Here is a 17733-nt window from a genome sequence, read left to right on the forward strand (position 1 = left end):
TGCCCCATCATTGTGCCTGCCCAACTTCAGTGCCCCTATACCGCCTTTCTCTGGCTGGGACCGCACTCCCCCATATGCTGAACCTTGCTCCCTGTCTTGTCTTTGGCCCCTGCCTGTTTGCTGATGGGAGGCCCAGTTAGGAGCACCGATCACCTGAATCCTGATTTTTCAATTGCTCTGCATTAGGGAGTTGGGGCTCCACCGGATAACGGTTGATTACAGCTCGGGAGCGCAGTTTCGAGTGGTGCCTGCTGCCCCCTCAATCCCAGCTTATATTACTTACCCTCCCCTGCAGATGTGGCTGCCCTCACAACTACTGCAGATTACTATCCTGTTGGTCCAACGCTCGGCCTCAGGGTCTAGGAACTGCTCTTGGTATTGAGGCCGGCTGGAGAGAGGGAGGGCAGAGGCTTCGCTTGCACGAGTGGAGGGGTTTGATGAGACTGGACACTGGGTCTGGCCTGGCTGCTTGGACTGGGTTGGTGGCGATTGGTGGCTATTGTAGGGGGCCAGTTTAAGCCAGCGGCCCAGCAGCCCAATTGCTGATCTGGTGGGATACTTTGGAGGCTCCCCCTTTTTTTTTCCTCTCCTTTTCTCCCTCTCTCCTTTTCCTGAGTGGGTGCACGAGGCGGGTCCTGCGGGCTGGCTGTAGCCGCGGGGGGCGGGCTGAAGGCTGGGGGTGCACCTCCCACTAGGGCCCACTTCCCTTGCGGTGGGGGTGCGTTCTGGTCCTGTTGGCCTGTTTTGGTAGTCCTCCCTGCCAGTGTCTAATCAGGGGTGAGATTGGGTCGATATACTACTCCCTCTTGTAATGGGCAATTCAAAACGGCAATCCAAGATGGAACACTATGCCAGGTCGGAGCAGGCCCCGACTGGTCAGGACGGAGGGTCCGGCGAGTCTCGTATTGACATTTCTGCCTTAAACCACACCTTGCTGGCCCTAAAAGGCAGCACTGACAGCCTCTTGGCTAAGATAGATGCCTTAACCTGCAAGGTTGATATATCGGCGGTACAAATTAAGAAACTGTGTGGGGGGATGACGGAGGCGGAGCAGAGGATAGGGGAGGGTGAGGATAAGATCACTGCCCTGCAACGAGATGTGTCGGCCCTACAACAGACTGTCAAGAAAATCTCTGCTAAAAATGATGACCTTGAAGGGAGGTCTCGGCATAACAACATTCGATTACGGGGGTTGCCGAGAGTACTCCCATTGACAATATGGAACTTTTTGTTGAGCGAGTCCTTAAGGAAGTCCTCGACAACCCTCCGGTCTCCAGTATGTTTATGGTGGAACACGCGCATCGCTCGCTGGCAGCCAGGCCCCCTCCTGGGGCCCCGGAAAGGGCTATCATTGCCAGAATTTTTCATTACAGAGATTGTGACACCCTGTTGCAAGTTGCGAGAGAGAAGAAGAATCTGCAGTGGGGCTCAGTGACAATTCGATTGTTTCCAGACTTCAGCCAGCAAGTGCAGGACCAAAGGAAAACATTTTTAAATGTCAAGGGAATGCTGAGAGAAAAGGGGATTTGTTACTCAATGATGTATCCAGCGAAACGTAGGGTGGTGCAGGACGGGAAAGTTATTTTTTTACCACCCCATAATCTGCGGAGAGGTTTGCTATGAGCCGTCCAGGTTCTAATCCTCCTACTCCAGGGTCGTCTTAGTGAAGCTAGGGCCTGAGAGTGCCTACGGGCGCTGTGTGAAATTTGGCCAGTATGTGGCCGTAGCTGATATTCTTGTAATTTTGCAATGTCTGACTATGGTGATTAAGTGCTCCCTCCAGGTGGGTATTCACAGCTTAATGTAACCATGGTAAGGAGCCTCCGAACTTCAGGAGTCGCAGTGGCCACCAGCTCCCCCATGCCCAGTGGCTACTAGGTTTTGTTTGTTTTTGTTGTTTGAGGGATGAGGGAGGGGGTGGGATTGGGGGGACATTAGGTTGGGGTTTCTGGCGTGGGTGGGGGGTGGAGAATGGGGTTAATTTTACTGGTTTATTGATGTTATTGATTTGGGGTTGGGGTTGGTGGGAGCTCTCAGTTGCTACATGTGCAGGCACTATCGTAAGGCACGGAGTAATGGCTACCAGTATACGAGGTGCAAATGATAACGGTCTAATGCCCCTTCCAGTATGGTCCTCCCGCAGACAAGGTTAGTGGCAGAACCCCCCATAGTGGGCGATGTTTCACAGGGAGGGGATATAACCATATTATCGTGGAATATACGTGGGATTACAAATAACAAAAAGACGCGCCTGATTACAAATTATACAAGGAATCATCATGTTAATGTGCTGTGTATTCAGGAGACTCATTTGCCGAAATCTTACAACCTCCCTAGCATGGTGGGTTGGGGGATCCACAGGTATGGGTCCTCCTACACCTCCAACTCTCGGGGGTTAGCGAAATACATACATAGGACACTCGAGTTCAAGCTGCATAAAGTGATTTCTGATACAGAAGGTAGATTGGTTCTGGTGGCGGGAGAAATCTTGTGGTGGCGAATACTGTTCATTAATATATATGGTCCCAATTATGATTGTCCAGAGTTTTTCCAAACGTGTGCAGACCATCTCCGTTCGTTTCCACAATATGATGTGGTTTGGGCAGGGGATTTCAATGTCGCCCTTACACTGGATATGGACAGGTCCTCTTCCTCACAAACTTCGTTATCTCGGGCGGCCCAGAAGAGGAGGTCAATAGCAAGGGATTACTCTTTGGTGGATTCCTGGAGATTGTTACACCCCTCAGATCGGGAGTTTACCTTCTACTCGGGGGTACATGGCACTTCCTCCAGAATAGACTATATCCAGCTGTCCTCGGAGATAGCAAGTTCAACCCAGACTGCTCGAATTCTCCCCCGTACTCTATCGGATCATTCGCCTGTGGTGACCCGTTTCACTAGACCCCAGGTTCCCAGGTCCCAGCTCAGATGGAGGTTTAGGGCACGGCCGCTGGAGGATACTGATTTTTTTCTCACCAATAACGATTCGGTGCCCGACCCTAGGGTGGTTTGGGAGGCCTTCAGGTCTATATCCGAGGGTGCTGTATGTCCAGGGAGGGGGGGTCTTAAAGGGTATATGCCAAACTATTGTGACCCTGGAGAAGGAGATAAAGGATTTGGAAAGGGAACAATCCCAGGGCGACACTCGGGAGTTGCAAGAGAGCCTGGGGGCGAGGAGGGCGGAAGTTCGCTTGCTAATGGACAGTGAGGATCGTTTTTTGGGAGATCCAGTAGCAGCGGCCAGGTATGCTGAGGGGGACCGCCCGGGTAGGGCCCTAGCTTGGGCGATTAAACAGGAACAGCGGCGTGAGGTTATCCTGGAGTTGGAGACTGAAGACGGGGATATAGTTAGGGACAATGCCGCTATTAATGATACATTTCGGGTATTCTAGGAGATGCTGTATTCTACCCAGCTGGAGGTGGGCAATGATAGTATTACCCAGTATTTGGATAGAGTGGCGTTGGGTTGGCTGGACCTGGAGTAAGGCTCATTGTTGAATGCTCCGCCCTCGGATCAAGAGATCCTCAAAGCGATTCAATCCCTTCCAAATGGTAAGGCTCCAGGTATTGACGGCATTACTGCTGAGATGTACAAAGCATATGCCGAACTACTTGTTGCACCGCTGCAGAACATGTTTGGCCAGGCTAGACTGGCGGGCACCCTCCCGGAGTCTACTAGGACGGCCTTCGTCACGGTTCTCCTCAAACCTGGCAAGGATCCGCGCAGTTGTTCGTCTTATAGACCTTTATCCCTGATGAACACTGATAATAAGATTCTTGCTAAAATATTGGCAGATAGGCTCCTTCCTCACATGCCCTCTCTGGTATTGCTGGATCAAGCTGGGTTTATTCCAGGTCGGTCCACCCAAAATAATTTGAGGAGGCTATTCACATTGATGCATAATGTTAATAATGATATCCCCATCTTCGTCGCGGCCCTCGATGCAGAGAAGGCCTTGGACTCTGTCAAGCGACCCTTCTTGTTCGAGGTACTCCGCAGGGCGGGGCTAGGCAATATTTTTTTGCAATGGATCCGACTGTTATACACAGCCCCTCGTGCGGTAGTTTACACTAATCAAATGCAGTCGGCAGCAATATTCCCTACCCGTGGAACCAGGCAGGAGTGCCTCCTTTCGCCCATCCTTTTTGCGTTGGCGGTTGTGCCGGTGGCTTGTGCTTTGCGGGAATTTCATTCTCATAGGGGGATAAGCATATATTCCTGTGCGTCTATTGTGTCGTTATATGCAGACGACATGCTGATTTACATGAAGAACCCAAGGGTCAATTTAGCCTCATTATGGGGGAGATTTTGGAATTTGGGGGCCTGTTGGGCCTGAGGATCAACTGGTCCAAGTCGGAAATACTCCCTCTTACGTCGCAGGTATCTCGGGATGATATTGGGGACAAGTTTGCTTGGTGTCCTCATGGGATCCGTTACTTGGGGGTTCGGGTATCCACTTCTCCCATTAAGCTCTATGTGGACAATTATCTGGCGACGCTGGAATGCTTGGAACATAAGGTGGATTCGTGGGTGAATCTCCTGATCTCTCAGGCGGCTAGGATCGCGCTGGTTAAGATGGTGATTTTACCCAAACTTTTATATATTTTTATTAACGTGCCAGTCTGGCCCCCCTCCAGGTTCTGGTTCTGCATTAGGAGCCTCCTGAATAGGCTGATCTGGGCTAGGGGTCATCCTAGGATCTCATTAGATATATTATGCCGCCCATATGCGCTGGGTGGATTTGACATCCCAGACCTTCCCCTTTATCATATGGTCGCACAGGCCCAGTATGCAGCTTGGTGGTGGGCACCTTCCCTGGAACTCCCGCATACACGTTTGGAGAAGGTTATAATCTACCCGGATAGTCCGAGTGGATTATTGGGGGGAGTGCATGCTCATGGTGCTAGGTCGGAGGTGCAGCCTGTAATAACTACGCTTAGAGCGATGGACAGCCTGGCGGTTAGGCTGGGTTTGGAGTGTTGGTACTTCCCGGATATGGCAATTTACAATGTGCGGGGTGTTCTTCTCACTCAGCAGGAGGCTTTCTGTAAGCAATTTAAGGCTCTGGGTATTCATACGTTGGGGGATCTGGTGGTGGAGGGTAGATTCATTACCTGGGATGAGCTAAAGGAGAGGGGTGTTTGGACACCTATAACATTGTTCCTCTATTACAGGCTATGGGAGATGCTGCGTTCTATGTGGTCGGCCTTCCTGGTGGCCCCGCCAGCTTCCCCAGTATTGGAGTATATAACCTCAGTGCAGGACAAGAGGAAGGGGGTTTCAACATTGTATAGATTAGTGCGGGCTAACACCCGTTCTCCGGGTAGTCTGTTCAGGAGTAGATGGGAGGAGAATCTGGGTTTTTCACTTTCGGAGACTCAGTGGGGTATAATATGCACACAGACTAGGCACATTGCTATGAATGGTGGGCTTCGTCTAATACATTTTAAGTTTGTTCACCAATTGTATTACTCTCCGGTCTGTTTGAGTGGGTTCTACCCGGATAGGTCCCCCAGCTGTACGCAATGTGGTGGGTCACCGGCTGATTTTATGCATGTGGTCTGGGAGTGCCCTCACATACAGACTTTTTGGACACGGGTTCGGCACACCGTGGCTACTGTTCTTAATATAACAATGTATGACTCTCCAGCGGTGTGGCTGTTGGCTCTGGTGGAATCCTGAACTAGGAGTGAGAAGCGTCTACTCGGCATGGCATCAATTGTGGCCAGATCATTAATTGCCAAAGCATGGGGAGCGTCAAGAGCTCCGTCTGTCAAAGAATGGATTATCTCTATGTCTAGATTCGAGAGACTGGGGTCGCTGTATATACAAACATTGCCTTCAAGCAGTAGACCCTTGGATTATTGAACTTGTTTACGTGCTTCCTGAGGGAGAGGGATAGGTCTCCAGACCCTTAGATTTGGGATCTGTTACCCCACTTTTGCCTTTGAGGTCTCGCCGAGTCTATTCTTTCTGTGGTGAAATGTAATTGGGTGATGCCTGAGGGTAATCCTCCTCATTTGGTTATGAACTTTTGTTATCCTATTGCCTTATTGTTTGCGTCTACTATTGTGGGGCGTATGTGCAAGTGAGGGTGGGGGGTGGGAGGGGTTGGGAGTTGGTGGATTTATGGGGGTTGTTGACTGTCTTGGTTTTACTTGTTTGTGAATAAATCAATAAAAACAGTTTTTAAGAATAAAGAAAAAAGCCCCCCCTGCACCCTTCGAAGCGGCTATATATTATTATTGGTCCTTCCCACCTGTAGCCCAACGGCGGGGAACCTATGACAGGATTTCTTGAGAAATCACCTCATCCACGCTCCCATTCACCCTGCTGGCGGAGCACACCATTTACCCCGGGGTCTCAGGAAGGAGATAAACAGCAGTCATAAAAACAGGACTGATAAAATGAACATGAACACACACTCCATACAACAATGAAACACCCACAAGGGAGGTGCGGGTTTACACAAGCGATTGGCAAATATTCCATGTGCGTACCTTGTATAAGTTCAACCAAAGGCTCACACTTTCAAAATTACCCAGAATGCTATGACTCTTGTGATGGATGACAGTCCTGATAATTGGTTGACATTTAACTAGAGTTAGTTGAAGGAGATTTACAATAAACACGATAACACACTTCCCTGTTCATTGCATCTTGTCTTTAATAATTCTTGCGTTCGAGGTGGATGAAGGCTAGCATCAGGTTAGAAACCATGAACCATGGTTATTTCATCACTGATAAGCTTCACATCAGACATAACCTGACTGAGCTTTTGTGCTGTTTCTCCTGGAAGTGTAATGTATGCAGGTGTGCATTGCTTGCCAACAGCGAGCAGTAGAGGATGCTGGAGTATGTTCCCTCCAGTATTGTATGCTCACAAATTGGCTGGGACAGCAACACCACAAGACGTGCTGTTCACAGTTATTCATTTTAGCAAGCCTGAACGGCTTGTATAAGAGCTTTCCTCTATCCCAGACTGTGTTTCTTTGAAGGCTAGTAAATTAGTATTTTGTTTTTGTTTTGCCCAAGCTAGTCTCCTGTGATTTAACCATAATCTCTCTTGGGAGGATAGCTCACGGGCAACGTGCTCGCCTTGGTAGCAAGTCAACACAGATCACCACAGGTTTGATCCCAGCGTCATAACAACATATGCAGGGCTCACCATAATTAAGCTTGCTGTAAGGTTACAGGGAAGAATCAGGAAAACTAGCGTTGCCAAAGCCATAATAGTACACCAATGTTGCCATGCAGATTTAAACAGTAAGACACTCTATATTTTAAAGTCTCACATATGGCATAGTATTAGAGGGCTGAGTTGGTTTGAAGTGCTGTGGTGCATGGTTTACAAGAAACACCCACACAAGTGGGGGTTATTTACTAGGTCCATTTGTGGTCCATCAGTGATGTCATCAATGACATTTGTCATGCCATCTTTGATGTCCTGGGTGTTAGTGTTACCAATGCACGTAGGTGGCGCGAGTTATGGTTGCTTAGCTTACCATAATTAGCGAATGTCAAGTGTTTATCGGTTTTATTGTGAAACATAACGTCCCTTTTACAACGTTTTTTTTTACTGAATATACATATATATATATATATATATATATATATATATATATATATATATATATGGCAGTGAAAAAAAAGAAAGGGGCTAAACATGTGACGTCGTCAGTGATGTCATCAATGACATTTGTGATGTCATCTTTCATGTCCTGGGTGTTAGTGTTAGCAGTGCAGAGTGGTGATGGCAGGTATGGGTGCTTAGACTACCATAACTGGTGAATTTCAGGGGTTTTTGAGTTTTACTTTCAACCATAATGGCACGTTTGTAAAGTAGTGATGGCATCAGTGATGTGATTGGTAATGTCATCAGTGTTCTCATACGTCATGTAATTAGTGATGTCATCAGTGATGTGATCTGTGATGCCACCATTGTGGTCATAGGCAGCACAACAGGGGGTGCAAAGTTGTCACTACGCCTCGAGTCACAAAATGCATCAGCCAATCATAACACGCACTGCGGCCTCGCCTACACGTGACTTTTATACGCGTCAATGAACCATCCAATCAAATGTTGTGCTGCATCGACATGGTTACACCCACACTGTTCGACCACCTGCGCACATGTGAGACTGTCCAATATGACGGTGCAGCAGTTTGTAGCCACAAATAATCACCACACCCACAATAACATAACTTTACATGAATCATTCCTTTATGTACTTGCTATTAAAAGGTTTTCTGAGTAACTGCAAGCACTTTTGGCACTTTACCCCTTAATCTCCTCATGCTTTTTACCCAGTTTTCCCAAAATCCAATTTTCTTTTGTCTTGTGATTTGTTTAGTTTGTATATTTTTTTAATACTTTTTTGTTTTCTTTTTTTTAATGTTTACATTTTTTGCAGCATTGTCTTTTTCGTGTTGTTATTTTTATTCTTTTATATTTTCCTCCCCGGTTGGACATTGCAACCTGTCTGACCATGACAGTAAGAGCAGTGAGGATGACATCATCATTTGGGTGGACAATCCTAAACCACCAAGGAAGAAGCATACAGGCATGAAGAAAACTGCAGATATGGGGTGTTGCTTGGTCTGCAAAAGATAAGGGACTAAGCTAACGTCAGAACTGGTGAGACTCGGGGCTAGCTAGCATTTTGGTTGTATCACCTGAGCTTCTATCCAGGGCTGCAACCAAAACACCCGGGGTTACAGCCCCATAAAATCCCCACCCTAGCAATGTCTCTGCTGCAGACAGTTGGCACTTCTTTAAAGTGAAGGAACACCATTCCAGGAAAGAGGTGGAAGAGGTACCTTTTGCAACAAGACTCTATGCTGTGGGCCTTCCAATATTCCGTCTCAAATTCTGGGAACACCAATAATGATTAACCATCTAGTGAGAGTCCACTGTGACGATGTCAGTGATGAATGTCGTAAAGCCCATGAACATCACAAAAGAAAAATGCATGGGCCCCCTTCTTTGTATGGACAAAGATCAGCACCACCTGTAGAACCGCAATCCACCAGTACAGCAACAACGCAAAGTGGAAATGAAGTGTCTACATCAGCAGTGGTATCCACTACACTGACTCCTCTGTGGCCGACAACCGGCCTTTCCAGGATGCAAGTCATGTGTAAAGGATGCTGCAATTGGGTAGTCAAGGGAGATGCCACTATTGATTAATGGCTAAAGTTAATCGCTGAACATCAGATTACCTGTCATGCTTAGAATTTCTTTTTTAAGTGGCATTTTTCATTCTTTTAAAAAAAAAATACAATACAAAATATAGGTTGCATTTTATTTTAATTCCCATTGTTAAATGTTTCATCCTTATGTATTTTTCCCCTATTCAACCCACCTCTTTGCATTGCTCAAAACAACCCTTTTAAGGGTCACCTTTTATGTTACAAAAATAGATAAAATTGAACACAGACTGCAACAATATATTACAATATTTATTGTAATTTATTTTATGTAGTTTTTTGCGTGTAGTCACGGTGATGTTATCAGAGCCATGATTTAAAGCTCTCCAATCGTTGCTCACCTTAGCCGCGCAAAATAAATCCTGCTATTTATTGGCTGGTACCATAACTGCGGCTAAAAATAATATTATAAAAAATAAACAATTCTTTCTATGTGCATATATACATTACACATATATATTTATCCAAAGTCTTACCAAATACCTTTCTATGTCCTTGCCTCTTTCTTCCATATATGAACTCTGAAAAAAACGAAATTACTTAATATTAATGGTAAAGGCAATTTATACCATACACTATCACCACCACATTGGTACTATGGTGTTCATCATAACTAAATAAATACAACATTATTTATGTTCTCATAATGCTGCTAAAAGAATACTGAATCTATTCTAAGTATACAACTATTACCAAGTTGTGTTCATTAATCATGCTATAGAGGAAAAGAACCTCTAGTCTGTTATTTAAAATACTTAACATTTAAGTTATTATGAACTTCTTTTTGCATCAGCAAATTCGAAAAAGAATTGCCTAAAACATCCATAGTTTGTACACCAATAAATGCATTTCACTACAATGCACATATGTTACAATACTATACAAAGATTACTTTATGCTACATTTTGACTAATTTACAGATTAATTTATGCAACCTCCTCCAGGAAACCAAGACGTATGACATAACTATGTCTTCAATTTTACAAAGAAATAAATGAAGACATGCCAACACTGTAACATTATTTTGAGTATTAATCTTTTTAGACTACAGTCATACCTATATTATAAATAATACGTAAACAAAAATAAATGGCTAATAAACATATAAACACTTAGCAAAATCTACACGAATAATATAACACATGTAATTCCCATACTACTTATAAAATCTGTGGGCGTCCTTTGTTTGGCCACCTAAACACATGAGAAGTTCATAATGACAATTCATATCATACACATCATATTTTTAAAAAAAACTAAAACTACATATTATGACCTACACTTCTGTTACCAGTGATATTGCTACAGTGTTGGAATACCTATTTTGCCTATATAAAATGTATTCTAAATTATATAAAATTGATACCTGCATTGCAATTTCATAACTCCGTTCATAATTTGTTGTATGTCCTTTTTCTGGCCACCTGCACACCCTAGAAGATAATCACAATTATTTTAAACCTACCATACAAAATGAAAGAATATGCACAGTTTAATGACTGAATAGATTGTCTGACATTTCTAAAAACTCCACAAGGCCCATAAAACATATTAATACAAATAACAAAGTTACCTTTTTCAGTCAGTTATTTTGATTTTGTATTTCAATTGCACTATGTGTTTATGTATCTACAACCTATTGTTTACTCGTTTCGTATATAAACAGTCATCAGCTTCTACACTCTGTCACTCTCAAAATAATGTACATGGAACCATTTATGTAACCTCACACTTATAGGGAACAATTGCATATATTAAAATATACAGTGTTTTACACAATAAAACAGAAGTAGAAGATTGCAGAATGCTAATTTCTCTTCTAAATTATATAATCTTCACAATACTACCTCTACATTTATTTAGCACCGTTTTGAAAAAGACATCCAAGTAGCAAACCCTGTCCTACTTTACATAAACCACTTATCAACCTATTTTTCTATTTTGAATAGTTTGTTTGCATGTTTATATTCACAAAGAATATTACACATACATTTTAAAACTTTGCTTCTAACAACATTATGTAATCATTCTTTAAACCTTTTGGCAATCTAGCTTGGTGTGTGACTTTAGAGTCATTACAAACACGCCAATATACTTCTGTATGCAAATGCCCAGATTCAATTGATGCCCCCTCATGAAAAATAATTGCACACATTGTAAATGTTTTCTTACTAACAGAAACTTCACTATTTGCAAAATTCATTATTAATTAATTGTTAATTGTCCTACCATCTACATTGTATCTTTGAAACATAATCAATACATACTTATTAAACACTAGATTTTGCAGTATTGATTTTAAATTACAACCACAGTCACTGCATTGCATGTCATGGAGTGCTTTAATTACAAAGATCAGAACATTTTACACTACTCTGTTGAGGCACATGCAGATATACACATTTTTCAAAAAGATCTGGAGTAGAATACCCTTTCTTGCATTTTGGAGACATATGCTTTCACTAGTGATTAATTCAAACATACGTATCTACATTAACAGTTTCTTTCACTAATATCTCAAAGACATTCATAAAAACAGTCTTGACTATCTTCCTGTGTATCTTGAGAACGTTTTTCATTTCCACCTGCAACAGCTGCTACATTTTGGATTCACATTGCCGACTGTAAACTGTGTGGATTTTCATCTACTGACATTTTAAGAAAGCAAAGTTCAATACATAGCTACTTCTCTACTGTTTAAGTTATGTATTGCATCAATGGAGTCATTTGAAACAACATACACAAAGCTGCATTACAATAACATTCAACACCTGTTTCATTAGTAAAGCTACAATGACAGTATATTACACTTGAATGACTCTCCAACATTGTTACATTCTGTAGTTTATTAGTCTTACAAGGACTGATTTCATTTGAATGTGCTTTCACTGACTCCTTATGTTTCCTGGATGACTGCTTCACAGGTACAGGTACATAGTTCAGGTGAGGAGCATACAGTACAAGCAACCGATTATAGTCTTCAAATGTCAGCTGTCACTTTCTTTTCATCAATGTTTATTAAAAATAAACCTTATACATTTTTCACACATGATAAAGCTACATATGACATTCCTTCTTTAAACACTGTATGACCAATGTCAATAAGTGCTTCTTCTAAAGTCAACTCCTTTTATTTATGAATAGTTATTGCATAAGCAGAGCACAATGGAAACTGTGCTCTTTTCACAAAGGTATCCTTAAAAAGCATGAAACATGCAAATCTCCCAGAAATCAGGTTCCTTCTACACGATCAAACTTAACTTCAACATGTTCAGTACTTGTACTATGAGGAAAAGTGTGAAATGCAATCACTCTTCCGATCTCTCCATTGACTAGACCAATTTCTACACTCAAATTCCTCTTCAACATCACTCGTGCATTGATGCACAGTTTTAAAACTCCTTCCAGACCTGCTGTTTTAGACATTGAATTCTCTAGTTGACCTAATTGTGCTTTTGCTCTCTTATCGAATTCTAAGGGAACATGACCACCTAAAACATCACCTTAATGTTCCTGCAACTAAAGATTTGTTCTTGAATTTCAAGGGTTTTGTTATTCCATGGATTATAGAATGCTACCAGACCACTACCATTGTCTTCAGCCTTTGGCGTGTTTTTAAACAATGCGAAGGGAGATACAATTATTTGCCATGGAACACACACTTTGGTTAGGCAGCGTTCTCCAAGTAGTACACCCCTTTTCGGTGCCACCATTTTGGCGTGTGCCAATTTGGCACAGGCATTCTACTGCAGTGCCCATTTTGGCGCAAAAGCCGTTCCATCGCAGTTATTGTGGTGTGAGGTATCTTTGGACGTGACTGACTTTGCTAAATAAGATCACATGACTGCACTGAAACAAATCACACCACCTCCCACTTGTGTTGCTTTTCTTTTAATGAAATTAAATCAGTTAAATTAAAAAGACACATACAGCCTTGAACCCTGGTATGCCAGTGTTCGAAGACCAGTATTTACCAATGGGCCACAATGGCTTACTGCTTCATGGGGCATACCTTTCATACTTAGCTTATAATTTGATATGTTCAATGATAAAAGGCTAGGTATGAAACTTGTGAAATTCCAAATAATAACATCATTTTAGCATAATGGTTAAGTGCTGCATCACAAACTCCTTGAGGTCAGGGTTCTCTAATAGCAGTGCTCAGCATAAATGTGATTTTTTAAATTTCATTTTTTCTGTTTTATAAAAATGCGATGCAGTGTTTTAAGCGATATTTAAAACTAAGAAAACAAATGGCATTAAGGACCGTGGACTGTCTGCCATTCATGCAGTAATTAGATCTGACCCTGATTAGTTTCAAAGTGAGGAATGATCCAGCCCCCTTAGGCCATGCTTCTCTAAGTGTTCTTCTAAGGGAGGGCTCATATGTTAGGCAACATGGCCTTAGTGGGCTGACCCCTTCTTCACTTTGAATCTAAGCAGGGTTTGTCCCAGTTATTGCATGGATGGGAAACCCACTGTTGCTGTAAAAATACTTGTTTTTTTATTTTTTATTATTTACTGGGAGACTACAAATACCAGAATGCAATTCAGAAAAAGGCAACTAATTGTCTCTGAGTGCAAAACCTTCAAGGACTGCCAGTAGCACAGTTTAAAAATAGAACATAATTCAGTTGGCCATTCGGGCACCCATCCATGCAGTAACCGGGACTGACCCTACTTAGCTTCAAAGTGGGGCTGACCCTGCTTAACTTCAAAGCAAGAAATGGGCCGGGCCATTCCTCTAAGTGGTCTTTTTTTTTAATTAAACATTTTATTAGGGGTTTACATAGAAAATAAAAGAGACACTGACAAAAGCATCATATTGCGTCATCACACAATTAGACAGAGACATCACTCTGCACGTTCACGTAGGAGCGAACTCAACAGCGGTCTGGTAATAGTCATGCTCCTTTGAAGCCCTCAGGGCCTTCCGCAGATTGTTTCGGGCCCTGATGTTGCTGGGTCGGATCCTATTGGAGCCAACATGTTAGGGGGGCCTTCTGGTGAGGCATTGGTATTTTTCGGCATAGTCCATGAATGGCGACCAGGCGTTCAGAAAGTAGTTCAGATTTCCAGTACGTATTGCAGTTACTTTTTGAGTCACAACTATTTCCCAACATTTTGACCACCATAGGGGGATCGAGGGGCCATCTGGGTGTTTCCAAAGCCTTGCCATTGCCACTTTTGCTGCCAGTAGGAGATGAGTGCAGAGCCGCGCTATCTGCACCGTTAATGGGTATCCCCCACCCGTGTCACCCAGGAGCACAATTCCGGGATCCCATGGGATTGCCAGCCCAGTGATTGCCCTTATTTGGTCTATCACCTCCCACCAGTACGCCTCGGCTTTCGGGCATGACCATAACAGGTGGAATAAGGAGCCATTAGAGGTACACCCTCTCCAATGGGTTGGGCGATTTCAGAGTTGGCCTTGTTTAGCTGAGCTGGGGTAATGTAATATCTGTAGCAGAGTTTGTAGCCTCCTTCCCTGTTGGAGATGCATTGCGTGCTCTTATGAAGTCTGGACCAAATCTTATCCCACACCTCAATATCGATCTCTCGCCCAAGGTCTCTCTCCCAGTGTAGCATATACTTTTCTTACTTTTCAGGGTTCGATCTTTCCAGCAGCCGTTACAGTGTTGAGATCCTGCCCTTAGGGGCGGTGGTCAATAGTGAACTCTCCAGCACTGTTAACTCTCTGGCCCCGCATTCTCTAACCATTCTGTGTAAGACCAGTAACGAAGTTGGGCATTGCGGAATCTTTCATTTTCCCCAACCCCAAACTTCTCTTTACACCGCTCAAATGTGATGGGGGAGTCTCCCTCTAACATATCAGATATTTTCCCTAGGCCTCCCTCCTTCCATGCTGCGAATCCTACTGGGGGATTGCCCGGTGTGAAGTCTGGATTCTTCCATATGGGGGTGAGTGGCCCTCTGGAGGTTTTCCTACCTCATTTTCGTGCTGCTGCCTTCCAACTACTAGTGGTCGCGAGTGTTGCCAAAAGTGGCCTCTGATTTGCGTGAGCTTTTATCGGGGGCAAGTGAGGGAGCTCCGCTGGGGGAACCGGGCTCCAGGCTTCTTACAGTTTGCTCCACAGCGGTTGGTCTACGGATTGGAACCATGTATATGCATGGGAGAGTTGGGCAGCATGTGCATATCTAGTCACATCCGGGACCCCCATTCCTCCTGAAACCCTGCTTCGGAGCATTACCCTTTTTGCGATTCTGGGCTTCCACCCCCCCCCCCAGATGATTTTTTGGATGTTCCTCTGTAGTGTGGTAAGTACACCTGCTGGGATATTTACTGGGTGTGCTGCACACTGGTATAATAGTCTGGGGATCAGATTCATTTTTACCGTGGCGATGCACCCAAACCAGGAGATTTCTTGAGACTCCCACTGGTTCAGGTCTCGTCGGAATTCTTCTAGGAGTTGGGGAAAGTTACACGAGTATAGGCGAGAAATGTCCTTGGGGATCCGCACCCCGAGGTAGTCAATTGTAGATTCTGCCCATGGGATCGGAAGGGTGAGGCTAAAAGCTGCTTGTTGCCTGCTAGTGAGGTTGATTGGTAGTGCTGAGGACTTATCTAAGTTCACCTTCAACCCAGAAACCTGGCCGAATTTCTCAATTTCCTCCCATAAGGCCCCCAGGAATGTGTTCAGCGACGTTGCAGTGACATGCACGTCGTCTGCGTATAGTGCAATTTTGTACTCGTGTTTCCCCACTGTGAGCTCTTTGATTTTTGGGTTCTGCTGGATCCTGTTTGCAAAAAAGGCTCCATGGATAAGGCAAAGAAAAGCGGTGATAGGGGGCAGCCTTGCCTGGTGCCTCTTGTTATATTGATGGGATTGGTCCTAGCGCCATTGACGCGGAGCTGGGTGGTGGGGTTGCGATAGTTCGCCATTACCCATTTTGAGAATCTCGGGCCAAACCCATAGTGTGCTCGAGCCTTGCCAATATACCCCCAGTTGACCAGATCAAACGCTTTGTGTGCGTCTAGCGATAATACTGCCATGCCCTCCCCAGTCCTGGATGCACTCTCTATCAGGTCTATGGTGCGTCTGATGTTATCTTGTGTACCCCTACCCGGAATTAACCCTGTTTGGTCTCGGGCAATTATGTCTGGGAAATGCGGCCTCAATCTAGCTGCCAAGATTTTTGAGAACATTTTCCCGTCGTTATTCATAAGGGTTGTAGGTCTGTAAGAGGAGGCCTGTTTCGGGTCCTCCCCTGGCTTTTTGACTAGCACCGTTACTGATTCCGCCATTGTTTTGGTAACTGAGCCTGTGGACAGAAAGGAGTTAAACAAAGCGGTTAGCTGTGGTGCCAGGATATGGGCATAGGTTTTATAACATTTTGCAGTTAGTCCTTCGGGACCCGGCGCAGTGTTTTTTAGAGACTTAATAGCGTCCATGTAACGCTCACCTGATTCCCGCAGAGGCACCGGTCTTGACTGGGTGAATGCCGTATCTTCAAAGGTGATGTGTAACACACGGTTAGCTCTTTGGGCTGGACCTCTGTGCACTGTATGTCTGACTCGAAGAGTAAGATGTCTGCAGATAGAAAATATGGGATTAATGAACTGGGGTTATTGGGTGCCTCTCTCCTCTTCCCTTTCTCTTCTCCTGTAGAACCCCAAAGGTTAACACCCTCACCTTAGGTAAGTGAACGCCGGGCTCTCCATCTGCCTCGGGGCGGGGTGCCGTAACCAGTTTCTTCACTGGATAAGGGTGCAGGCCTCTTGACCTCAGAGGACTGCTGTCCGTCGTTAACTGCACGAACGGTAAGTTCTGGGCACTTCAAATGTCTTAAAAGTCTTTTGTAATGATATCTCTTGTTTTGCAGGGTTCCGGCGATGGCGGATGGCGGGCTGATGAGAGTTGAGGATCGAACCCGCCTGAGGAATAGAAGCGCCTGGAAGCACGTAAGTAAGCGCTTGTAGCCTGCTTCACGATGCGCACTAACTGTCCCTTTTATCTTGCAGGTACAAGTTCGGAGCTTTAGAGAAGCTGAAGGGTGCTGGAATACCCACTGGATTTGGCGTGGGAAGGAGTAATGGCACGTGAGTAATAAAGTTGCCCAATGTCTTTAAACGCACCTTCTTTTGTCTTTCAGATGCGGGATGCAGCGCCGAAGGCCTCCGGAACGTGCGAAGAGCTGGTAAGCTTTTGTCTTTCAGATGCCGGAATGCAGTGCGAAGACCTCCGGAGCATGCGAAGAGTAGGTAAGCCTTTGTCTTTCAGATGCCGGAATGCAGCGCGAGGCGTTGGTGACAGCCGATGGACCAGGTAAGAGATGCGCTGCCACTGAAGACCGTAGTGCTAACCTGTTCTTTCTTTGTCTTTACAGGTGCTGCTGAAGACTGGATTCCAGGATGGTAAGCCTTTGTTCCCTTAGGCCCAGGATCAGAAGCAGAAGACACGATGAGAGAATGCAGAATAACACAAAGCAAGATTCATCCATCGGGTGTGGTTTAAATAGCCTCCTGTAGTGCTTAGGTGTCTCCTTCCACAGCCACACCT

The sequence above is a fragment of the Ambystoma mexicanum genome, chromosome 6q (assembly GCF_040938575.1).
Source record: "Ambystoma mexicanum isolate Mex_15411 chromosome 6q, UKY_AmexF1_1, whole genome shotgun sequence".
Lineage (NCBI taxonomy): Eukaryota > Metazoa > Chordata > Amphibia > Caudata > Ambystomatidae > Ambystoma > Ambystoma mexicanum.